Genomic DNA, 25,989 nt, shown 5'->3' with positions numbered 1-25,989 from the left:
AATCTTTAAAAAATAATAATAATAATAATTTATTTGAATGTGAATTGCCACAGCTAGCAATGTAAACCCTAGACTCTTGGGTTGGAAGAGACCATACTAAATCTGTCCTCGCACAAGGTACAGAAATCCCTTTTACAGCAGCTAATGAACAAGGCAAAGTTAGTTGACTGGTTACTTAGTTAGATGGTTAGCTAGTTATTTTAAATACAGGAGTTGTATGATTAATAGCCTACTACCAGGCGGGAGTTTCTGACTCCCCACTCCAATAAACCCTGCAAAAGACTGCCATATTAAGTTTTTTGAGTAATCTGTCCATTATTCAAAAATCTGAAGTGACCCCACCTATCTACACACAAATTCTAATGTCCTTCTAAACAACTGGAATAGTCTGTAACAAAATATTACAGTGGTTATCTTTGGGTAGCAATATTTTGGATACTATTTTGCTTTTCTACTTCATGCTTTTGAGTCTTTTTTTCTCTAGTTTTCCTCACTAAATAACTATATATCATCAAATAGTTACTTACAAAAAGTCCAACTATATTTATTCTTTCACCACACCTTTGTTCATGTTGTTCTCATCCTAAAAGGCCATTATCCTCGTCTCCTCTTCAATTTCTTCTGCACCTCCTAGACTCTGCTCAGCCTACCTCTGTCAGGAGGGATTCAAGGAGTGTTTCAGCCTACTGCCTTTAAATCCAAGTTAACAAAATGTAGCATCCCATTACACAATTTTCTATTATATTCTAATAATTTTTTGAATCAGTTCCACATAGATTGTTAATTCCTTGAGAGTAATATCATAGTGCTATCTAGCACAGGGCACAGTTTATCATAGCTTTTCCGTAAATATTTACTTGCTTATTTCATAGATGGATGGAGGGATAGATGGATAGATGAATGGATGGACAGATGAAATTCCATGGTTGTATTTATTAACTAGTTGGTTAGAACTTATCTCCCCTACCCAGCAAATAGGATGAGAGAGATGGGTAACCCTTAAATAGTACATGTGAAATGAGTATCAGGTATTATTATTGTTATTATCCTTTCTTGGACCAATTAACTTGATTTAGTCCCATGGTCACCAAATTTGCTTCCCAAACCTATCCAGCTGATTGAGTTAAGTATCTGTGGAAAGAGCATGATTCAAATGTGACTCTGGTGTAAGTGGCTTGAGACCAGAGTCTCATTTATTCTTGTATATTTTGTGTTCCACATGGGACCAGGAGCATACCTGTGATGAATAAATGCATAACCATTTGTTGAACTCTTTCACCACCTACTTGATCTTTAACAAATGTTTTTTGAATCTCAGTTTCCTCACCTAGTAGATGGGTATAAGAATAGCAACTCAGTGTGGTCAGAAATTTAAAGACAATAGTTATAAAGTGTTTAGCGCAGTGCCTGGCACACATACAGCAATAAGTCAATGGTAGTTCAAAGAGAGAGCATGTGGGTGTATATCTGCAAGCTGGTAAATGAAAGCTATCCCATTATTTTATGATGTGTTTGTCAGCCCTTCCTTTTATTTGTTAGGAAAGAGCCAGCCTAGGGAGAGGAAGTTAGTTTGTGGCAAAGTTGATGTTCTGAGTCACTGATCTAGTTAAGGAAGCAAATTTCCAAGCCAGTTACTTTGTGGGCCTTTAGGGCAAGAGGAATAAACAACTTCAGCCTTCACAAAAGCTTCTGCCAGAATGAATGTGCTGGGCAGGGCAGGCTGGGGTTTCCCAAGAGTCTCTCCCATAAAGTGACAAGAAGTGTTTTACCTAGTCCACATAAATGTTATGTGAAACCCACACAATGGGTTCATTCAATAAATCAATAAGTAAACCCGTCCCCAAGAGAAGAGCAAAAGACAAGGGAAACCACAAAGAGAGGGGAAATGATAACTCTGTGAGGCTCTCCAGCCTCCCACTGAGACCCCGCCAGAAAAATGGAATCCAGAGGCTCACTGTTTACAATGAGGACAAAGCCAATGCTGAGTCCCGACAAAGAGCCCTGAACAGTGGTGCCGGCAGTTGTAAAAGTGGCTTTAAAAACACAACTCTGGAGGGACTGTGAGCTAGCTTCAGAAAATGAGGACTGAGCCCCTCACATCCCAGAGGCATAAGCAAAGAGTCTTCCAAGCTACCAACTGACCTCATCAGCCCCACTCCTGGGAGGGGCGGGGAGTGGTATGGCCCCTGCATCAGATTATCTCCAGAACTCAGAGGAGGACTAAGAAAGCACAAAATGCATGGAGGGGAGGGGTGTGTTTATGGGGATGGGAAGAGTCATAGATTATTAGAGAAGACATCCAAGAGTTTCTCTTTCCTAAGCTTCCCCCAGTGCCAAGATTTGGGGAGGCAGCCATAAAAGTAACATTTTTCCTGGCACCCTGGATGGCGCATTGAAGACATTCTGGAGGTTGCATTAAAAAGATCTCCCAAGAAAAGTTCACTGCTCTTTTTAGAGGAGCTTTCATAATTAAGTAATTTATGTCAGAATTAGATAGTTTAGGAGGGAAGAGCCAAACAGAAATCTAATTGCAGGAGATAAATATAATAACTGTTATGAAAACCAGCTCTCAAAATCTGTTTAGAAGTTGAAAGCCAAAATGAAAAAGCAATACGTTTTAAATGAGCCGGGGGGAGGGGTGGGGGTATGGAAATGCTTTCTTAGAATGGCTATAATTAACCTGGAAAATTTCACTAAAACTAAGCACGAGATGTAAAAGAAAAAAATAGCATCTTCAGAAAACTTTTGGCTAGGGTAAAATGAATAAGATTTTGTTGCCTTTGTGAGGCAAAGGCCACGACTGCAGAAGTAGGGAGGCGTTGGTACTGCCCGTTGGCTCTGGTCCACACTTTACGCAGGCCAGGGCTTTCATCCACAGAGGCCCCAAGTGGGCACTGCGCAACGGCCTGGTGGGCCACCCTGAACTCCCGAACACACTGAGTATATCTCAGCTTCCCCATCCTACCTTACGGCTCTGCCTTTCACAAGTCTGTCCTAATCCTTCTGGAATCCATTTATGTTGCCAGCTTGTACCACCTCTGAGAGAGAACTCATTCCATAAGACATTACCTGCTGTGTGAGGTAGTATTTCCGCTCACTTGTCCTGAACTTGCCTCACTAGCTCCAAGGCGGTACTATATTTCAGGATCTGGTGAACAAGTCTGTGCTCATCTTACCACACCATATTTAGGCTGACCATTTCCCCCTCTCAGGCTTCACCTTGTCAGCCATTCCTTGGCTTCCTGTCAGGTTCTCAGATCAGTTGGGCTGATGTTCCAGAACTTCCACTAGCCCTGTTTCTCTTTCCAGACCCTCGCACAACGTGGCAGGCAAGAACACACTATACTTTAAGATGAGAGTAAGATACTGTTCTCAATTTAATAGCTTCTATACCTCAAGAATATACCCATTTTTGTGCAGCACAATCCTATGTCTAACCACATTATATTAGATGTGGCTTCTAGACTCAAGGAGTTTGCAATATGGTAAGAAACTGTCTCCAGGCAGCACAGGTAGACTGATGGTGGCCAATACTGCAAGTCTGTCTGAAACAGGGCATTTCCACAAAAGAAAAGCAAATGTAATCACTCCTTACCTTTCGAGCAGGCTAAGATTCTATATAATACCCCACTGATTAGCATAACATTATAGAAGGAAGGCAACACCTTTTTTTTCCCCATCACATTGATATGAAACCAGAGCTCAGCCCTAGTGCTAAAGTTAGTGGAGGGTGGTCACTCAAAATAGGGGTTCAAATTTCCGGCCTCAATTCACAAATCTGCTTATTTTAACTATTTTTTAAATTAGATGTCAATGCTCTGTTTCATTCCATTTAGAGCCCACTAACCTCTTGACCACCTTCAAATATCATTCCTTGAAAATAATGAGGGTTAAGCAAAATATAACAGCACTGCAGTTGCCTGGGGCCATTCATGACTTCATCGGAGTTGGGTTTTCACTGCCAAGAGAATAAAACAGTAAATGGTTGCTCTAACCTGCTTTTTCATAAGGGATGCCTAATCCACCCTGCGTGAAAATATCCTGGTCAGATGTCCACTCCTTCCCTTCTGCAATATTGCATCTTCCTAGCAGTGTCGGACCCTCAACAGACTTGAACAGCCTTGACAATACAATGTGAACAAATCCGCCATCTTGCCTGCCTATAAACCACTGATATCTCTGCCACAGAAACTGTTGGTTTTTCAGCTCTGGACTTTCCCCACTTCTGAGATATCACAGAGGTACCATCTCATGAATGGGCCTAGATTTTCTTTTTCCCACCTGACAGCATGTTCATGAAGCCCTGAGCTCAAGTTGATTGCCTCAGTTTCTCTCATTCAGTTTCTTCCTGCTTTCTGGTAAAAGTAAATCTGAATAATTATCACCTTGCCCAGAGCAAATCTGTAATGTTGATTTAGATGCCCAGGGAAGTATTTTCTGTAGCTTTCCACCAAAAGGTTTCATTCCAGGCCTGCACATTACCCCTGCTCAAGTATGGAAGTCCTTTGCAGAAAGCAATTTTCTCTTCCACTGGATGATGTAGTGCTAAAGGGATATATCTGGGGGTTGGAAACACTTGGGACTCGAATCTGGGCTCCACCATTTTATTAGCTGTAAGACACTGAAAAAATTACTTACCTCTCTGAACCTCAGTTTCATCTGTAAAATGTGAATAACATTCCATCTCATAAATGCACTGTAAAAGATCGAATGGTACGTGGTATGTAAAGCTCCTGGCACAGTATCTGGTGTCCTTCCTTAACAGTGAAGGAAACTTCCACTCCCAATTCCTCAGGCCAGCAGATAAAGCCTTATTGTGCCCAGGCCTGTCTTCCTCAGTGTTTGGTTAGATTCTATATGCTTGCTTCAGGCTCCAGGAGTTTTAGGGGTACCAACTGTACAGATAGAAAATTGTACGTTCTAAGTGTCGTTACAGATTGAGCTTTTCCCAGCTTGGTAAACACATATACTAAGGAAAGCCCTTCACAAGCAGTTCTTGAGTCCGTATCTGGGTCCTCATCTCCCTAAGATATCTGATTCCTCTTTAGAGCCCCATCTTCTTCCACTCCTTTCTGGCCCTACCCGACTACTTGTTAGCCCACCTGCTTCTAAGACCCTCCCTGCTTCCTGTTCAAATACAGACTGAGTTCACTCCACCTTGGATGAACAGTGCATTTAATCTCCTTCCACTGAAAGAAAACATGTTTTCTCTTTCCACAGCCATCCTTGGCCTCTCCACCTGGCATGCTGGGTTTCTCTTTGGTTTTTCAGCTCGGGGCCATTTGTTTCCTCCTGCATGAAGAAAAAGGGATCTCTTATTTCTTCGTGGTAACAGTTGGTTGCATCGGCTATTTTAATGACCACACGCAGGGGCCAAAGGACACCAGCTCTCAGGATGTGCACTGGGTGGGTTTAGGCTTGGTCAGGCCTCTGTGCACTTGGCAAAGGCAGCATAGCATCTCAGGCTCATGCCATGGAAGGCCCTCCTGTGCTGCCTCTGAGGAGGGCCCTAGACACTCCACGCCAGGTCCTGAGATCCACCCCGTTCCCTACCCACAGTAACCTTGGAGACACTGAACAAGTTCACGGCCCATCAGAAGCTTTGTATCTGGGTCCTGTAGCCAACACTGTTGCAGGCCTTCTCATTTTCTACTGTTTTATGAATGAGACTTAAGAAACCTGAATAAAAGATGGATTGAGTCGGGGATGAGGGGGAAGAACCCCTAAGAACGTCTTGAAGGCTATTTCCCCTCCATCTCTGCTTCTGACAGCTCCTGATGGGGCAGTTTTCCTTAACGCCCTCGGTGAGTGGCAGTAAAAACTTTTCTAAGGCGTTGTGTGCAGGGGACAGAACACCCAGCATTGGCTAAAGGAGTCCGTCATTTTCCTTTGCCCAGTTAGGACGTTAGAGCCTTCCCCCAACCTGCCCCATCGATCCCCTCCACACCCCTCTCCCCTTTTCGGAGAAGTCTGCTCAATTAGGCAGCACCCGGCTGCTTTTACTTAAGACGGTCTCACGTCCCTGGGAACGCTCGTGCTTCCGTGAAGAAACTGCGGACACGCTCCACAGGCTGGCGGCTGCGTCCAGAAGGCGTGTTCCGGGCCGGAGAGACGGAGGGGCGCGTACGCGGAACGGCGGGGCTGGGAGGGGTGGTTGGCGGGAAGACAGCGAGGGCGCGGTGGGGCGTGCGTTCCCCAGAAGTCCAAGGGCACGCGTGCTCTGCCTGCTTGGGCCGAGCGCAGGGGGCGGGCGAGCGGCGTCTGCTTCAGGAAGTTGTCTCTGACATCAGGGGCAGGACTAAGTTGGAGCGAAACCTCAAAAATGCCAGGCGTCAGCCAGCGGGAGGGCGCGGAAGGCGGAGGGCGCGCTCCTCGGCGGCAGCGGCAGGTAGGCGCCGCGCGCGGCTCGGCGGGCGTGGGCAGGGCCGGGGCGGCGCGGGCGGCGCGGGGGCGGCGCGGGGCGGGCCCACGGCACCCGCTGACCCCTCCGCCGTCGGTGGCGCCGGGCCCTCCGCTCCAGACCTTACTCCGGGTGGAAGGGGCAGGGGATAGAGAAAATAAACCTTGACCTCGCCCCCCAAGCCCGGCTTGTGTCAGACGCGGTAGCGCCGGGGAGATGGCCGGGCCCGCGCGCCTGGAGGAAGCCCTCCCCTGAACTGAAAGGTGAGTTTCAGGAGGCTTTTGGGTTGTGTTTTTAAAGCATATTTTAAGCTGCCCTCTGTATGAAAGGGCTTTCCCACGCTCTTCTTTCTTTAGAAGGATGAAATCGACCCGAGATAAATGGGATCTAAGGATATTTTTTTCCTGGGTAGCCTATCGCCGCTTCACAACTTTAGTTCTAATTTATTACTTCCCTTCCTTGCGGCCGATCCCCGTCAGGCGCACATCTGCTGCTGGGCTGAGTCCACATGGGTTCCTCGGGGGTGGAAGGTGGAGTTTCTCTTATCCCAGTTGACAACTGCCGTTAGGAGCGGTTTCAAAGGGACAAATGGACATTCTTTTTAGCTACTGAAAAAAGTCAAGGCTTGAGACTCCAAAAACCACCACGGGCTTAGATGCTTTTGAATCATTCTAGGAGAAGCCAAATTTTCCACGGTTAACCCGTTGAAGCACACTGGCCAAAATAAAAATATGGCCTGGAGCCAGGGTTTCAGTGGGACCTGTCTGCTTTCCCCTCAGCCTCCCGGGAATTTGCTGTGACACAGATTGCTGGCTAACTTCTCTGGATCTTTAGACCACCCACTCCCAGACTCCCCACCCCACCCACAGGGGACACAGTGGGACTGTTTCCCTAGTATTCTGAAGAGCTTTGCGGAATACATTATGTAATAATAAAGTAAACTATAGACGTTATCTAGAGGGAATGCTGGTCCTGCCTAACCGAAAGGGAAACTGAAGCAGAGACAAACACTTAGCCTAATTTAACCAAGAAGGCAGGCAGCCAGTGTGCTACTCTACCTTGCACTTGGTTCCACCGTTTCTTCTGAACCAGGAAAGGGAGGGAAAATTCATCTGAACGTCTTAGAATCACCTCCCTTCCAAAGCCGTTGCATTTTATTCGCTCTGCTAAAGTTCTTAAGATCTGAAACTAGTTTTAAGCAACCCACATTTTGAAGTCCTGTTATGGAAGAGCCTTGACTTTTAACAAACAGGACTTAAAAATAACGTTGATGTGTCTTGTCTGTGACCCCTTTTATAAATGGTTTGTAAGTTCCACTTAAAGAATTCAACAAGGGTCTTCCCCACCTTTGAACTGATTGACTTCCTTCAACCACCTGGTCTAATGTGCTTCCCTGCACCCTGTGGAAGCAGCTGTAGGGGGAAATCTGATCGTCCTTCATTTCCACTGATGTTCTGGAACCTCCCACCCCATCCTAGATACAGTTTTGGGAAAGAGATGTATTACAAAAGCAAATGCTTCTCCAGCTCCCCTCCTTTGTCAATATTCAGCCTGTGGGATGAACAGAAGATCTCTTCTGCCCTGTTCCCTCAAGACTAAACCTAAGAGAATAATGAACTCTCAACAAGCTAAGTTATTGATTTCATCAAAGAGAGAGGTACATCCATTTGTCTGGCTTTTAATGAACCTACTGTGTGCCAGACAGTAGGCCAGGAACTTGGACTCCAAAGATAAGACAGTTCCTGCTTTTGAGGAGCCAGACCTGATTAAAAAACAAACAGCTGACATTCAGAATAACACACATCCCAGCAGCCGCCTCAGGATGCTGAAGTAATCACGAAAGGAGGGGGTGATAAACTCTCCCAGGAATTACGTGGGAAGTTGTCACTGCAAAAAGTGATAGTTGAGCAGGATCTTGAAAGCGATTGGGAATTCCCAAGTAAAGGGTATTAAGGCAGAGGTAAGAATACATGCAAAGTCAAAGGCAGACTGGGAGAACTATAAGTCATAGGGATTACATAATTACCAAGAACCATGAGCTAGCTCTCTCTTGTAACAGTAGGAAGCCATTCTTTAAATTTTTAAGCAGGGGCCATGGTATGGGCAGATTTATATTTGGAGGGAGAGTAAATGGCCAAACTGGGGCTGGCTTGGAGAAAGGGGGAACTGAGATAATGGGGATCTCAACTAAGGTAATGGCAGTGGAGACTGAGGAAATGGAAGGGTTCTTAGGTGTTTAGGAAGTAGAATCAGAAGTACGTGGTGATGAAGGGAATGTGGTAAGGAGTAATGAGTGGAACTCAGGTTGATTATAAAGTGTTGAGCTAGTAGGGAAAGCTACCTTACCTTGTCATTGATGGCTTGGGAAGCAGATTGTGGGAGAAGGCAATGAACACTTTAGACATATTTAAATTGTACACACCTTGGAGATATCCAGGTGGAGATACATGGTAGGGCTGGATATTCAGGCCTGGAGCTCAGGGAGAGGTGGAGGTTGCTCCAGATTTAACTATCCCAGATGTTCCTGAAAGCAGTGTTGTGAGCACTATCAGTGAGACTCTGTTGAAACTGAAGAGCCTTGGATCTGTCATTAGTGGCCTACAGATGTTCTTTTCATACCATACAGTGACTTCCGGATAACTCAAGACTCTACTAAAGCAAAATGGAAATAACAGGGAAAACTGGGATTGGGGTAGATATGGGAACTCTGTACTACTATCTGTATGATTTTCCTGTAAACCTATGATTGCTCTAAAAAAGCTTTTTAAAAAATTACTCTCTTCCCCCATGTGAAAAATGTATACTTCAGTTCAGTTGTGAGGACTGCCACAACTTCTACAGAACTCAGACCCCAAATCTTTAGTTACTGCACCTATGTGGGAGAGTCCTGCCTTCATTAAACAAGGTCGACCTGCTTAGCCTATCTCTAGATGCATACATAGCTGTTCTTTAGGGCTGGCTGCCAATGCCCAGATCAGGGTGATTCTGCCTGGAAGAGAACAGCCTTGAACTTGAAGACATGGGTTCAGTTCTTGACGTGAATACTTGTTAACTGACCTTGAATCTCTCAGCTTCAGCTCCCTTTAATTTAAAATGGGGATAATTATTCCTAACCAGGGTGATAGTTAGAATCAAAGTGAAAAAAAAAAGAAAGTATGTATTAATGAGCTACAAACTTGTAAAGATCTATAAAAATGTGAGGAGGTTTATTAGTATTACTAAGGTTGCCTCTTGAGCCTCCCAAAATCAGATGGCCTGGGCAGGTGTAAGATAGGGGCAGCATCTTAGGCCCAGACTTGCAGCTCTTTAATTGTATGAAATAGTTTAGGGCATTGATTATAAGAGCCCCCTCCATCCTATCTATGACAGGTATCTCTCCTGGCCTCTTCCCTTTCTCCTCCTTTGTGGTAAGAACCCAAGGAGGTGAATGCTCCAAGAATGCTCGTGAGACTGTGCACTTCACAAGGACTCCCGGGAGCTCACGGGCAGGAGAACCAGCCAGTCTTCTGCTCGGCATGCCTGGGCTGCACGTGCTGCCTGGTCTACCCAGAGGGACCACTTTTTTCTAGTTCTTATCTTGGTGCTGGTGAAATCAGTGGAGGCCTTGAATCCTGGTTGATGTCTAGATGTATTTTTTGTGGTTTTCCCCATCCCGACTTGGGAAATCTGACAGATTCCAACCCAGTGAAGTTCAAATTTCACATCAACATCAAGACTTTTAAGTGAACAGACTTCTGATTGGGTCTGTCTGTTGATGTAGAAAAGGAAATAACCACAGATTCAGAGCCTTCAAATAGAAAGCTACTTTAGAGATGAGCCAGCCCACTCACTTCACAGGTGAGCACCCCAGGAGGTTCAGGGAGGTGACGTGTGCGCCCGAGCCACACACCTGGTTGATGGAGGGACCAGAATCCAAGCTCCATCTCTCCCTGTTCAGGAAGAGCAGATGCTGCCTGAGGTCTCCAGCACCTACACCTATATACCCCACTCAGAGATACACAAAGATCTCAACTGCTAGCAAGGAGATAAAATCAAAAAGACCATGCACTTGAAGGCCACAGTAGCCTCTGGGACAAACCAGGAGCAGACATTGGAGAGACGTAGGCAAATCTCAGCCTTCTCCATCCATGCCCCAATCTTCAAACGTTTTTCAGAACAGAGTTCCAAAGGCCTCGCAAAAAGGGAAACATCAGGCGCCTTAATTAATTAAAACCCTTTTAACATTTCATTAACGTTGTTAGGAAACCTCTTTAGCTTCAGATAGAAGAATATGTGTTGGAGACTAGTGGACAAGTCAGCACTGCACATCGAATATTGATCCTTAACGTACTAATCCATGAGAAAGGCTGGTGAAAAGTAGGAGCACATTGGACTCCCTGCAGGCACAGTGAGAGAGAGAAAGACAGTGGCAGGACAGACTTTTTTTCCTCTCTAAAAGGAAAATCTACAACAAATTCTTTGAAGGGCAATCCCCAGGGCCACAGCCCTGCTCACGTTTCTGACTTTTTTCTCCTATCAATTTGAGCCATCAGAGCAGAGCATCAACTGGGGACATGAGTGAACATTTAGTGGAGACTGGGAAAGGGTAGCTAAGTTCCCAAATGAGCCTCACACAGACATGAGACTGCCTTCTCAGGGCAGCTCCCCAGGGGCCATGGCAGTATCCAAACCAAATCCACGTCCCTGGGGAGACGCTTGATCCCACGATTGTAACCAAGCTGCTCCATGGCATTTGTTACTAAGAAATGAAAGAAAACCTAACCGCGGCCCTTGTGCGTGTAGATGGCGTCACTTGGGGCTTGACCTGCTGCACGCGGGTATCGGAGAAAATGGCCAAGAACAAACTAAGGAGGCAGAAGTCCAGGAATGTATTTCATATAGCCAGCCAAAAAAACTTTAAGACTAAAAACAAAGCAAAACCACAAATCTTAAGAAGATAAACATTGTGAATGATGAAAAAGTTCACAGAGTAAATAAAGCTTTTATAGATATACAAAAGGAACTTGCATCTTTCTCAAAAGACCTTTGCCTTGAACCTGTGCAGAAACAGCCAATTGCTCAGCAGTATGATGAAAAGAAGCCAGTTGATGTTGACGAGGCTACAAGATTAATGGCTCAGTTGTAATACAATAGTGATGCATCAAATTCCCAAAAAAAGACCAATAAATTAAATGTTTTGTGAAAAAAAAAAACCCCACAAACCTACCCGCTACTTTATTTCTTGGACAAAACAGAAGAAAAAAATTGTGTGTGCAAGCCACTACAGACATGCACTTATTCTTAATTGTCTGTAACTGTTTTGCAGTTGACTTTTCTTCTATTCAAATGCAACCCAAATTTCAAGCCAGACAGGCATAAAGAAAGCCCACTGGCAATTCCTTTTAGTTTTCCAGGCAACTCAAAAAAGAAAAGAGAAAAATATATGAATAATGGTTAAGGGTAGTTGCATGTTATAGTACTTTGGGTCTCCAAATTGTTCTGACAAGGAAAAGAGTTGGCAGCACACAGGGTTAGAGATGGATGGGAGAGTTTGGGAGTTGGCAGCTGGGAAAGAATCAGTGGAAACTGGGAAGTTCCATTAGCTTTAGTATAATGGAACAGAATGACACATAGTGGACGTGCTGTGTCTTAACCTAAATGACATGAGACAGTGGCCACAGGAAATAAGAGAAGAGAAAGCAGCAGTCTGAGTCAGGAGCCTACTTATTCCTTCCCCAACCCCAGTAAGATACTGAGTCTGTGCCCCTGTTTGTGGTTTCTAATCTTAGATTCTTCCATAGTGCCACCAGCTGGGATAAGAGCCGGCTTTCTAAAGCTCCTCTGCTCACAGCCATTGTATTCCCAAGTCCTGGCCATACATGGCCATACCTGGAGCTCTACACAGCCATTCATATGCAATGATCTGCAACCACTCAGGAATCAACACAGGATCAAAGTGACCTTTCCAGTGACGGGGGACCAGAGTAGAAATTAATGTCTATCTAATCTTTCTTCATTCCCATGAATTTTTAGCATGCATGCTAGGCTCCAGTTAACCATTTATCAGATGGTGGTGCTAAGAATTGGAGGCATACAAAGATGACAACCACTACTGCCTCCCCACCTCCACCCCACCAGGTTGCCTTATGGGCACATCACAATTTGCTCCAGAGCATTATGCTAGAGAGAAGTGGCAAAGCTGAAAGAGCATAGCTCTCACAAGTCCCAGCCCTGCAGACTTGCTCCATATTTCAAGTCCCTTTCTTATAAATGCCTGGTGATTTCTACCCTCGCTCTGTCTCTCCATCTTCCACTCCTAACCTGACACACACTCCCTCCTGCCCAGGGCCCACAGTCTGCTGAGTAGCAGTTGCCAGCGTAGCACAGCAGTGGCCTAGATTAAAACCTCCAGGCTCGTTATCTGGGTGACCCACACCATCCCATAATGAAACCTACACTGGGAAAGGGGAGCAGGTTTGCGCGCCACACCACCCAGACATAACCTACTCAGAGCTCTCCTGGTTTCCAAATTAAAAGCTCAGATCCTGCCCTGCGGGATATTTGAACATGGCCCAGAGCCTCCATTGGTGCAGAGGGACAGCAAGGCTTTACAGGGCAGCTGAGGATACTTGCTGACGTCCCTCTACTGTGCATTTCATGGTTTTGCACCACGATGGGCTTGATCACTGAGGAAAAAGCAGGTTTTACTGTGTTTTCAATGGATGAATGGTGCAGATTTCCATTGCTATGGGAAAAAAACTCTCATTTTCAGACAGAGATACTGTTCTGGGACAAGGGAAGGAGACAGTCACAAACTGTGTGCCTGGGGGAAGAAGGTCTGATGTTCCTGGCTGATATTTTCCAGGAATTAGATTTTGGTCATTTAAAAATATTCCTTAAAAAATATATATATATTCCTTCAAGTTGGGGCCTGAGAGTGAGGGGGGAAATACTTAAGGCATTCATGTATGTGGACATTCAACACCTGTTATTGGAGTGAATGAATAAATTCACAATAAACTGATTGATGACATTTTATACTTCTTAAATGACCAGTAATGAGAAGTATATCATTCCTATTTACCATCTATTAACTTTCAAGAAATTTTGCATTGTCTCTTCCCACATTTCTATCCAAGATACTTATAAATTTATTTTCCTTTGTGGTAGATAATATGCATTTTAGGAGGCATGCTTTCCCATACTCAGTCCCTTCTTCAGTGCCTTTGATCTTTTGCTTTAATAAGAGACACTGAATCTTGCATCTTGTATTCCTAGAAATGCAGAGTTATTTGGATGCTTGAGATATTAAATATTGGAGACAAACGAAAATAAAAATTTATAGAGTATTGTAACATATGCCAAGCATTGCATTAAGAGCTTTCCCTACATCCTCCCATTTAACCCTCATGATAACTCAACAAGACAGGTACTACTATAACCCTTCTTTGCAAATGAGGAAACTGAGGGCTCTGCCACGAACTAAATGCTCTTCCCCTGGCTCCAGAGCATTCTCTATATGCTCTGATCCAATGTCCATATCCAATGATGGCTAGGAGACTCTATTTCTTGGAAGCTTAGTCTGTTTTAGCAGATGGATAGATAAAGAGGTGATTATAAAACAGCATAACAAATGCTATGATAGGTGTAACAACAAGGATATTGGAGCCCAATAGACTTGCAGTAGACTTTCCAGAGGATATGAAATCTAATTAAGACTCTGTCATTTTATTTATAAACCTGTGAGACCCTATGTAAGGTTTGACCCTCCTCAGTCACCCTTTGGCACCATCACCTCATCATTGCATTCCCAGTGCCCAGGATCTGGCACATAGTAGCTGCTTATTAAACATCAGTTAATAAACACGTGCACTTCCATAGACAGAACTCCCAGCCCCTCTCACAGTTAGAATGATATCAATTCATGGGCTTTATCCAAACAGATTGTGGCCCAGGGACCTCGGGAAAGAGAAGAGAAAGGCCTAGAATGGCTTTGTTTTTTTCTCTTCCTCCAAACATGGTTCCCTGTATATGAGAAGACAAGAGGAGACTGGGAGGCCTTACAAATGGCTCTGAATAGAAATCTGCCCTTGTTCAGGCAAGGAGACTCTCAGGGTTGCATGAGATTATAAAGAAGAAAGGAAATATACTGGTAACCAGTTTCTAAAACTGTAATATCTACAGTTATCTCAAGGTTTTTATTATCACTTCAAAGACTCCCAGCTCGCAGAGCTGCACAGCTTGTGGAGCCACATCTACAGCATCTGAGGCCGTTTCCCTCAGCCATCAGGTACAAGGAGCCTTAGCTTCACAGGAAGCTCTAGGCTGGGAATTCTCACCCCTTTTTTCCCTGTAATTGTCAGTGAAATCTGGGGGCTGTCACTTACTCTGATTAGTCATCTTTGGCTCCTGTCTGCAAAGGGAGAATTTTTAAAACTTCTTAGGAGCCCTGGAAGCTTTGCTTTAGAAGGCAGAAGCTGCCCCAACATAGCTTTGATGGCATATTTTTCCAGACATATTTCTCAAAACACCTCTGTGTGCTGGACACTATAGTAGGGGCTGTGGGGACTTTAAAAAAAAAAATGCAGGACAGATTCCACCCTTCCACCTCAGGGAGACTGCAAGGCCAGGCTGCATGACCCGCCTCTCAGACTGCGGGGGCAGCCTCTTCCCTGGGATCAGGGACTGTTCTGGGATCTCTGCCCTCTGGGTTGCCATCTGTTCACCCGTCCTCCAGGCCCTGGACAGTGCTGCCCTGCACACCCCTGACACCTACTTCACCCTGCTCAGCTGGCTGTCCAGTCGTCTGACCAACGTGCCCAAACAATCAGTAGCTGCTGATGACTCCAACCCCAAGTGTCAAAACTGGACCCATTGCATGGCTTTCCTGTCATGCCCAGGCCCCAGTTCTGGTCCCCTTACCCTGCTGCAGCCCTCAGGGCTGGCCCTGCAGAGGTCTGTGCAAAGCTGGTGCAGATTTTAGGGCTCATGGTACCAATGATAACTGCAGGTGCCCTGGTCCTGTTGAGGTAACACATAGCACATGGTATGGACACTCTGGTTCTGTTCTATCCCCCAAGACCATAATGAGGCAGTTAACCAATCAGCATGGGTTTGTTGAGCATCTAATACATGCCATCACTGAACTAGATGCTGGGATACACAGAGGACAACGTTGTCCAATAGCTTGCAGGCTAGTGAGAAAGCAGACAAGAACAGCATCTGCACTCTGAGCAGTCGTTGTTCCTGCATGGCCAGGGAGCTGAGGTTATAGAGAGGAAAAGAAATTTTCAACACTGATCATCTCTATGTAACTGAAGGTTCCAGAGAAAGCTCCCAGGCCAGCAAATCACCCCAGTCTGATGGGGGCTGTCCTTCAGCCAATCTTCACTGCAGTGATACAGAACACTCCTGCTCGCTCTGCCTGAAATAATGGGAGTCATCACTGCGGTCCTGCTTGCACACTTGAGCGCCTCACCGGTAGATGAGAGCAGTGGGGATCACCAGTGCAAATGCCTGCCAGGGCCTGGCAGGTAAAGCTAACATTTATTGAACACTTCTGTGTGAGGCACTGTTCTAACTGCATTATACAGATTAGCTCATTCAATTCCTCTAACAATCCTATCCAGGTATATACTTTCGTAATACAGAGGCACAGAGAGGCAAAGGGACTCTCCAAGGTCACACAGCTAATGGTTGGAGGCTTTGCCCATGGCTGCTCTGCCTAAATGAGTAACAGTGAGTAACGGGAGAGCATAGGGAGGACACCGTGATGAGAATGGGAGAGCTGCAACCCTGTCTAAAGGTAAATCCAACCAAATCCATTCATTGGCCATATCCACCTCGTGTGCTTCTCGTTTGCAACCTCTGATTGACAGATAAACTCTAGATTTGCATCGTAGACAAAGATCTCATTGGTTTCCACAAGTCTTATGCTAAACGTTGACAGGGTTGGGTGGGTTAATTGAATGTGTGTGTGTGAGAGAGAGCGTTCTCTCTGAACTTAAGCCGTTTGGGATTTGATTATGTAAGGACTTTGGTTTGGTTATTCAGTGACCCCAGACTTGAAATCAGTTATTATCACCGAACTGAAGGATATACAAAGGGATGAAAGTGAGTGTGCAGTGGGACACGGGGGAGAGGGGAGCGGAGACAGAAAATACACTATCCACTCCAGTTTCCTTAACCCAGCAGTCTGCTCCCGTGGTCAACCCCCCTGTAACCCTTGAACTCAGTCTGTCACTGGTCAGCCCCACCCCCACCCCAGCCGTGTTTTGGACATTCAAGTCATAACGTGGTAATGGGCCACAGAGGAGGGTGTGTTCTCCAGCAGCAGCCCACCTGGGGCCCCAGCCTGGAGGAATCCCCACTATCTGGCCTGTCTGCCCCCTGGAATGCCTCTGTGGTTAGGGCAGCTGGCTGGGAGAAGGGCTGAGGGTGGGAGAGGAGTAGCTGTTTGTGTGTTGCTGAGTAGCAGTGGGTGGTCGGAAGCTTCCAGTCCTCGGCCACAGCCTGGCCACCTTGATTTGGTTCTTTCCCTGAGCCAGCAGTGCTTTCTTGAGCAGCCTGGAATCCCCTTGTTTTCCCATCCTCCCTGCTTTTAAACTTCCTGTTCACCCGCAGATGCCAATTCAAATCACACCCTCCTGGAAGCCTTGCTGCTCCCCTAAACTGTTGTTTGAATTTCCCCTGGGACACTATCATGCCTTATGGTGCTTCTCCTGTGCTCATCTATATCCCCCCCAAAAATATATATTTCCTTGTATTATTTCCGTTTTGAATTCCATTCAGTTCCATTTTGAATCCCTTACCCAGAAAACTGGGAGGCACACTCCTTCTCTGTAGGCAGCATTACCTGGGAAAATCATAGAAAAGAGAAAAGTTCTTCATGCACTTAGTAGGCACTCAATAAATGTGAATTGAATTGGAGCCTTGATAAGAGAAGGAAAAAGCTGGCAATCCAGAGAGTTCTGCCTCTGAGACAAAACAGGGGGAGCTTTTTGCAATAATAAGAGTGAGATAGTGAGGCACTGAGGGCTGCAAACACAGATACTCTATTCAGTGTGCTTGGAAACCAGAAATTGCCAAATACAGTGATACCAGTACATGAACACAGAAATGTCAGGAACACAGCCAGTCAGGGCTTTGCAACACGGGGGCAGTCTCACTTTCAAGGATATGTTTGGTGGGTTTTTTAAGATTTTATTTATTTCTCCCCTTTTTTGCTATCTGCTCTCTGTGTGTTCTTCTATGTCTGCTTGTCTTCTCTTTAGGCGGTACCAGGAACCAATCCTGGGACCTTCCAGAGTAGGAGAGAGGTACTCAATCTCTTGCGTTACCTCAGCTTCCTGGTCTGCTGCATCTCTTATTGTCTCTTCTGTGTGTGTGTGTGTGTGTGTGTGTTTGTCTTTATTTTTTTAATATTACATTAAAGAAATATGAGGTCCCCATATACCCCCCACCCCCTCACCCCACTCCTCCCCCCATAACAACAATCTCCTCCATCATCATGAGACATCCATTGCATTTGGTGAATACATCTCAGAGCACCGCTGCATCTCATGGTCAGTAGTCCACATCATAGCCCACGCTTTCCCACAGTCCACCCAGTGGGCCATGGGAGGACATACAGTGTCTGGTAACTGTCCCTACAGCATCACCCAGGACAACTCCAAGTCCGAAAACACCTCCACATCTCATCTCTTCCTCCCATTCCCTACCCCCAGCAGCCACCATGGCCACTTTCTCCACACCAATGCCACATTTTCTTCGATTACTGATCACAATAGTTCATGAATAGATTATCAGTAAGTCCACTCTAACCCATACTCTATTCCTCCATCCTGTGGACCTTGGAATGGTTGTGTCCACTCCACATCTGTAACAAGAGGGGGCTTAGATTCCACATGGATACTGGATGCAATCCTGCTTTCAGTTGTAGGCACTCTTGGCTCCTGGTGTGTTGGTTGACTTTCTTCAACTCCCTGTTAGCTGAGTGGGGTAAGTCCAATAAACCAGAGTGTAGGAGCTGAAGTCTGTTGAGGCTCAGGGCCTAGCTATTACATGGTCAGTCCAGAGATTCAGGTCCCCTGGGTATATATTAAACCCCAGCACCAACTACAGTTCCGGTAAAAGTGACAGGAGAGGCTTGTGAACAAAGATCACATCTGAGTCCAGCTCCATCACACAGAAACACAAACTCCAAAGTAGGGCCAACTGACATGGCACTGAACTCCATCTGCCATGACCATAGAACCTGTGGGTTCTGTGTGTCTTTTGTTGCGTCATCTTGCTACGCCAGCTCTCTGCTCAGGCCAGCACTCCTGCACAAACCAGCACTCCACGTGGGCCAGCTTACAGCACAGGCCAGCTTACCTTTCTCCAGGAGGCCCCGGGAATCAAACCCTGAACCTCCCAATCACTTGAGCCACATCCATTTCCCATCAAGTAATATGTTCTTAATATTCAATATGGTGCCCCGTGAAGACAAGGCCGGTCTCCATTTGAGGCAAGGATCTTTGGGAGTCAGGTCTCGGCTGGTCTCATCCCTTTCTTGATACTGACAGCCTTATCAGAGGTTCTGAAGTAGCCAATCACTAAAGAGGCCCACAGGGTGTTCCTGTGCTCTCGTATGCACAGGAATATCTGGCATCTGAGCCCACTGCCCAAGCTCCAGACCCAAAATATTGAAATTACAATGGGTAAATTATTTTTTCCTGAGGATTTTCCAACTGACCATAATGCTGTGTGTGAACCTAAAAGCCAACATGGCAGAGGGGCCCAGCACTGAAGATTTAGAAGAATTGCCACACCGTCTTTCACTAGCTGTGAGACCTTAGGCAAGGCATTTCATTTCATGGAGCCTCAGTTTCTTCATCTATAGAAATGTTCAATCATTCAGCAGATCTTTCCAAGGGCAAAATATGTTCCCGATGTTGGGGATGCAGTGATGAGAGGCAAATTGCACCTAGAGAGGAAGAAAAATGACTAAGCAAGCAATTACCCCAAAGCAGATTAGGAACCAGGCATGGTATCTCAGGTGTGCCTTGAAGGATGAATAGAGCCAGGAGCCCCCATGGTGGAGCTGGTTGGGGGAGGGACTGGGGGAGTGGAAGATTCCAGTTAGAGAAGCTTGTATGAGGCCCCAAAGCAAGAGAGGGGCACAGTCAACGTTCTGCCTTTCAGTTTCTTCATCTGTGGAACAGGGCAAGAGTTTCCTCCCCTCCCCTCATTGCAGTGGATTAAATGAAGAAACGTTTGCAAGATAATTTTTTAAATTAAAATGATGTATAGGTGCAGGATCTGTGGTGGGATTTTCCCCAATCATAAATAAGCACAGGACACTGGATAAGTGATTACATCAGTGCTTTTATCCCCCGCCCCCTCATATATTCTCAAGGGATCAAGAGATAAATAATAGTTTCTTTCGGATTAGTTTGGTGATATTTCATTTTAGTTCATAATCAGATTTTGTGTAAGGGGAAAAGTTTGCTATTAATAAAAAGTTTTTTTGTTTTTTTAAAAATTGTAATACCTATGATTACTGAGCTGGGCTAGTTAAGGCAGGCTGCCAGCGAGCCCAGGGGTGAGAGTCAAATCCTGCGTAATCCCAAGCATTAGCCAAGGCTTACTTTTCTGTCAAGGGAAGGGTCAGATAAGAGACCATGGACACTGAAACACTGCTGCTGTTAGAGCCTCTCTGCTCACCAGATCTGCCCTAGAGTCCCAGAGCCCTCGGTAATCTCACCAGCCTTGCCCGAAGGACTCCTTCCCCACACTTCCTCAGAAGGTGTCCTCACTGCCATCCCAGCCCAGACTATGTATATGCCAGCCTCTCTGTTCTAGCTTTCCTACCCTATCCAGCCTTCTTCCAACGTTCTCTTTCCTCCACAAGAATGTCCAGCTCCTCCACTGGGTCACATCCAGCCCAGGAGCTGGTACAGCATCCCCTCCACGCTGTCTCCCCTTAAAGCTGCAACCGGCATAGATTTCTCTCCTTTCTAATAGTGGGTTCATTTTGGCTCTTCATAACCATTTTGTTTAGCACTTAATTGCTGCTATTGGTTTGAATATTAAGTTTTGGAGAGCATTTTCCATTTGCAGAGAAGGCTTGTGTATATTATTATTTGACTCTCAACAACTACACTGGGTGGTGAGTGGAGTTGGTGTTATTATTTTCTTCCCATCTTATAGCTGAGGAGGCTGAGGCTTGGGAAGTTTGGTAACTTGCCCTATCACCTGGCTAAGGCATAGTAGAGCAGAGCTTACAGTGTTCTCGACTCTTTCAGGATAGAAACCAGTTCATACACTTAAATTTTTCTCTCTTCACCACCACGTGGATCACATTGTAGCTACTTAACTAACACTTCTTGAAATGAAATCCATATGCAAATACAGGAAGAATAATTAAAATGGCATCTCTTATTGCTGCAAACAGTTGTTATCAGTGCCATTAGCCCTTTCATGTAGAAAGAAAAACATGTTTGCAGCATTGTTTTTATTATAGTGACTCAGTAAACAACCTAAGGGAAACTCACACACATTCTACAAACCACGCTCCCCACTTCCCGGTGGGGGAGGAATCCATCTGCGGGCAGCAAGCATGCAGGTTCCACTCCCTCCCTGCCACCAAACAATATGACCTCCCGGCAGTGGATGGAATATAAGTGTCAGAACCTGCTCGGCAGGGTGGACGCGCTCGGCTGGCCCTTGGGAACCTGGGGTCATGTGGACACATGAAGGATGCAGGCTGCCAGCACGCAGTCACAGGCGTGCCTCAGTTCCACCACTCCGGCCACGCAGAAGAGCCCACGCCGGGGGGTGGGGTTAGGGGGGGTGTGCCTCATCCACGCTGGATTGGAGGCAGGGAGACTTCCCAGCAGGAGAGTAAATTTCCCAGGGATTTCAGTCTACGGTGACTGCCTGGCAGACCTGAGAAGTGAAGTTTGCTGCCATACCCTACCCTCTCTCTGGGATAGTATTAATTAAGACTCTAAATATTTGTACAGTTCCTGGAAGCCTAGGAGCACATTCACATGCATTATCTGCTTTGACCAAGGACCCTGGAAGGCAGATAACCACTTCCAGTTGTTTCTCTGTTTACTTTCAAAAGTGGTGTATATGATGGAACATTCAGAATAGTTTGTCTCCCTGCTAGCCCTGCCCCCAGCTTCCTTCCATAGAGGCAGCATGGACTATCGTTTCCTTGTGTACTTTTCCAGCTTGCTCCCCATATCGGTGATGAAGAAGCCGAGGCCCAAAGAAGCTGAATAACTTTCCCAAGAACGAATACTGAGTAAGGCATGGGGTCAAAGGATTTGAACCAGCTTCTCTGACCACAGCCTATGAGCTTCCCCTACTGTTGTGGATTTCATTTTACCTTTTAGCCAAGAATTCCATTTGTAGGAAAATTTACAATTATGTAGCAAATAAAACTGGATAAGTCAAAGCCAGAGGAAGAGGCCTGGAGTCTAGCAGCCTCTCCACAGAGGCTGCCCGCCTGGGAACCACTGCCTTCCCCCTTGGGCACATCCACTCCCTTCTCTTGCTTCCTCAACTACTTGCATCTCTACAACTCTTCCCTGCCTTCTAACTGGCAGGGGCCGGGCCACACATTCAAACCATTTTGCTCTATCAAAGCCTTCTCACCCAGTGTCCTGCTCCTTCAATTTCTTGCCCACTAGTCTGATTTTAAAATGTGTTCTGGGCTGCTGTATAAAGATAAAGCATGCTTGCCCCTACCACGCAGCACCACTGTGGAGAGCAGAAGACAAGGGCTGAGTTTCTTGTCTCTCTCATCATCCTACCCACCTCCCAGTGACCCCACGTGCTTTCCAGAAAGCCTTCCATGAACCTTCAAGGTCTCCAGGCTTGAGTGGAGTGAAGGGGGGAAAGAGGGAGGGTGATGATCTGAGGAAGGGTGTGGTGTGTGTGTGTGTGTGTGTGTATTTGTATTTGTGTAGTCTCTATGGGGCAGTTCTCTGCAATTACCTGCTTAAGCAGTTTCTTCTCCATCCTTACTTCCAAATCACATATCCGCAATTACCTGCAGCCTCTTTGGGGAAGGGCATTTCAGAGATGGAGAGGAGCTGTTTGGGGGCAAGGGCAGATGTGCCAAGGGCATCAGGAATGGGTTGAAACCAATGACAGTTCAAAATGTCCTCTCTAAGGGGAGCTATGGGGCAGCAGACTGTTTGCATGGAGGCACCTCAAGTTGCATTTGATGAAACAAAATGTCATCTGTATCAAAGAAGAGGGTGCTGAGGCAGAATGTCCTGCTCGCCTGGCATGGGGTAGGTGCTCAATAAATACTTCATCCTACTCATATATGTCCTCTGTACTCACCAACAATTATTTATCAAAACTGAAAAAGAAAATTACCCTACAGTGTTGGGGAGGCAGATATAAATCCGTGCAGACAGGCATTGAAGGTTCTTCTTCTGGTAACATGAATTCTGCACAGCCTGCCCTCTGGGATGAAGCCAGCAGCCCAAAGCCTGGTGAATCTGAAATATTCCACATTGTACATTCCACAGGGATGAGTTATTATTGGAATGAGAATATTTCTGTTCATTCCCTCTATGATTTGGCCTTTTCATTTTAAGCCTTAATATTGAAGAGAGGTAGCTTTTGGCTTTTAATTGCCCTGAACTTTTGTTAACATTAAATGAAAGGGGGAAATGGGAAGGAAAATAAAATTGTATCTGTATTGCTTTTGAGTTGCATAATTATGTTTCTTGCCACTCCATTAGTTTTAAACTATTCCAGCCTATAAACCTCTCCCCTACCACCACTGAGAAAAATAAATAAGCAGGTCATTCAATTATTGCTGCAAAGTTTGCAGAACTCTAAGTTCCCTTCTCTAGTATTAAAGAGAATTACGCAACTTTAAATTCAATGTCTATTTTTTATTTACCACCTGTGTGGGAGACCCTGAATCATACAAGTACTTCGTTGTCCTCTTGCTTTTCCAGAAAACACTCTTACCCTCCAAGAGGATATGATGTTTGAAGACTTAAACATCAGTTATTGGAGTCAGCCAGGAACTTTCACTTTATTTGTGGAACAGAAAAGGCACTGCCCCACCCCTACTGCTTGTAACTCACAGATGACTTCAGAACCTTAGCTCACACTTTCCAAAAATAAAACTCTACCTAGGTGCTTTACCACACCCACAAAAATTGGATCCAAAATATTTTACCAAACAGCTCTGAACAGTGAAAATGAGAACTGTATAGCCAAAGTTATTTCACTGTAACCATGGCTACAGTTCTTATTAGCACTTAAACGGGGATGTGGTCAGAACAGATACATACAAACGACAAATAGAAGTGTGAGTGTGTCGAAGTGTGCAACCATAAATTCTTCACATAAGTAGCTCCCAATGACTATGATTCATAAAGGCCCAGGCGGAAAGGAAGGAGCAGGGCTTCCAACGGCCGAGAGCTGCTTCAATAAGAGAAGTTTCATCTTCTAATTTTAGCCTGCATTTGGCTTTTTAATATAATACCCCAAAATACCACTGCCTTGCATTTAGATTGCGATTTTCACTTCTCACTGTGCTTTCACGTGTCTTGTCTATTCTTCATAACAATCTTGAGAGAGATCTGAGACAGGTAATAGCCTCATTTCTTATATGAGGAAACGTCTTGAAGAGCTTAACTGATTTGCCTAAGGTCAAGAGGCTGGAGAGCTACTGAACTGGGACTAGAATTGGTCCTCTGACTCGCAGCTTAATATTCTTCCCACTGCACCCCTCTGCCAGCCTTTTGTGTTTAGTCTGGGAACGTTTTGATACATATTAATTCCTCTTGCAAGCATCCTTCATCCTTATCATTTGGCTGATGAACCAAAGACCAGGGCCAGTCAATCAAATGGAAGGTTACAGCTAGAAAGTAAGTCTTGCCTTTTGTCTTTGGTTGTATTTTTTAACTCCCCTGTATGGCTCTACCCTACATGAATTACAGCACCTAGAAAAAAGTAGTATAGCTCCTACTCCTGAGGGAGTTGATAGAGGCTATAAGCTCAAAACCCTCCAGGAACTTTGGAGGTGACAGGACTGGTTGAATGAGGCAGGGTGGGGGCTGGGGCATGGGGAGGGGTCCTTCTGTAGCTATGTAGGAAGTTAACTTGGCCAAATCTTAAAAAGAGCTAGAAGTTGAGACTTGTATATGACATGGGAGAAGGCAAAAAAAAAAAAAAAAATTACCTCTGGGCTGAGGGCTGGATAGAGCTTGTGGACTGCCAGGTGCTCTGTGCCAGCTCAGAGGAGGTTTATGCCTTTGGGCCCCCAACACCCCCTGTTGAGACTGCTGTGATATGCAATATGTTATTGCACTTTTCTTCTTACCTGTCTAGTCCTATTAAAATGTGACTTTTAAGAGGTCACAGAAGACCTCTTAACTAATGCCGAGTGCATCCGTAGGGTGTGACACACACGGCAGGCTCTCACATGTTGGATAGATGAGTGAATGGGTGAACTCTCCATCATCCTAAAAGAGAAGGTCCGGGCTCTGTAGTTCTCAGCCTCCTGAAAATGACGGCTGTTTATCATAGTGGTTATGGCAGGACATTCTGACTCCAACAGGACTGGATTCAAACCTTATTCTGCACTTTGCAGCTCCATGGCCTTGGACAAGTGACTTAATCTCTAATAACCTCAGTTTCCTCATCTGTGTAAGAGGAGTCAGAGGCTTACCTCCTGACTTGGCTGTCTGTAAAGCCTTGATTACACACACAGAGTTGCACACTTGGTAAGAAATCAACAAATGGTGGCTTTAGATCTGACAGATGATGCCCTGTTCCTGTGAAAGGTGATAAGGCATTTTGCCAACCTTCTGTTTTGAGGCCCTGGCCTCTTGGAGTATCTAAGTCAAAAGAGGCCAAACAAAGGAAGACAAGTAGACATTCTAGATGAAATGGAGAGGAGAAAGTTGATAGTGATGGACAAAACAAGGCTCCCCTAAGAAATTAGATCCCGAAGGTCAGGAGAACTGAAAGAGGGAGAAGCCTCTGGGAATGGATGAAAAGTAAGTTAACAAGAAAGCAGGGGAGAGGCAAATGTGTCTGCCCTGATTCCCTGGGAGTTGGTTAACTCACTCTTTAAACCAGTTCAGTGAAAAATCAATCAACTCTGGTTAGAACAACAAAGTTTTTTTAACTGGGTGCTTTTGCCTTTCATCCAATATGAATAGTATAAGAAGAAAAAATATGCTTTTCAGATTTCAAGGAAATTTTAAGGCACCCACTATGTAAAGTGCTACATGCTTTACATACATTATGTCATTTATTCCTCCCAGCAATACATGCGTACATTCATTCATTCACTCATTCATTCATCCATTCAGCAAATACTTGCCCTACCAGGCCCCATGCTAGATACTGTGGATAAAAACAATGTAGCACAATTATGTCATTTATTCCTCCCAGCAATACATGCGTACATTCATTCATTCACTCATTCATTCATCCATTCAGCAAATACTTGCCCTACCAGGCCCCATGCTAGATACTGTGGATAAAAACAATGTAGCACAATGGATAAAATACCTAACCCCCTGAAAAAAGGTGCTAATATCTCTGGTTACAGAAAAGAAAACAATAAAGTGCTC

The 25,989-nt window shown here is 45.3% G+C and overlaps 1 long non-coding RNA gene and 1 other non-coding gene across 4 annotated transcripts in view; one reads left to right on the top strand and one right to left on the bottom strand.

Moving 5' to 3' along the window:
• LOC101414438 (uncharacterized) overlaps window positions 1-6,421 on the bottom strand; it is a 44,451-nt gene extending 38,030 nt beyond the window's left edge. For 2 of the 3 annotated variants that reach the window (XR_011645502.1, XR_002795432.3), the window contains exons 1-3: window positions 5,158-6,393; window positions 4,639-4,895; window positions 3,848-3,958 (exon numbers count right to left, since the gene is read on the bottom strand). This is a non-coding gene — a long non-coding RNA (uncharacterized lncRNA). Of the gene's footprint in view, window positions 1-3,847; window positions 3,959-4,638 lie in introns of all 3 variants that reach the window. The other variant, XR_009188648.1, reaches the window with a different exon arrangement.
• Window positions 6,422-6,452: 31 nt separating this feature from the next.
• Window positions 6,453-25,989, top strand: part of LOC105745374 (uncharacterized) — a 33,695-nt gene continuing 14,158 nt past the window's right edge. Inside the window, exon 1 of the transcript XR_009188647.1 lies at window positions 6,453-6,663. This is a non-coding gene — a transcript (uncharacterized protein). The remainder of the gene's footprint in view (window positions 6,664-25,989) is intronic.

This window comes from Dasypus novemcinctus, chromosome 13, assembly GCF_030445035.2.
Source record: "Dasypus novemcinctus isolate mDasNov1 chromosome 13, mDasNov1.1.hap2, whole genome shotgun sequence".
Taxonomy (NCBI): Eukaryota; Metazoa; Chordata; class Mammalia; order Cingulata; family Dasypodidae; genus Dasypus; species Dasypus novemcinctus.
The sequence above is the reverse complement of the archived record's forward strand: the minus strand, read 5'-3'. Positions and strand labels throughout refer to the sequence as shown.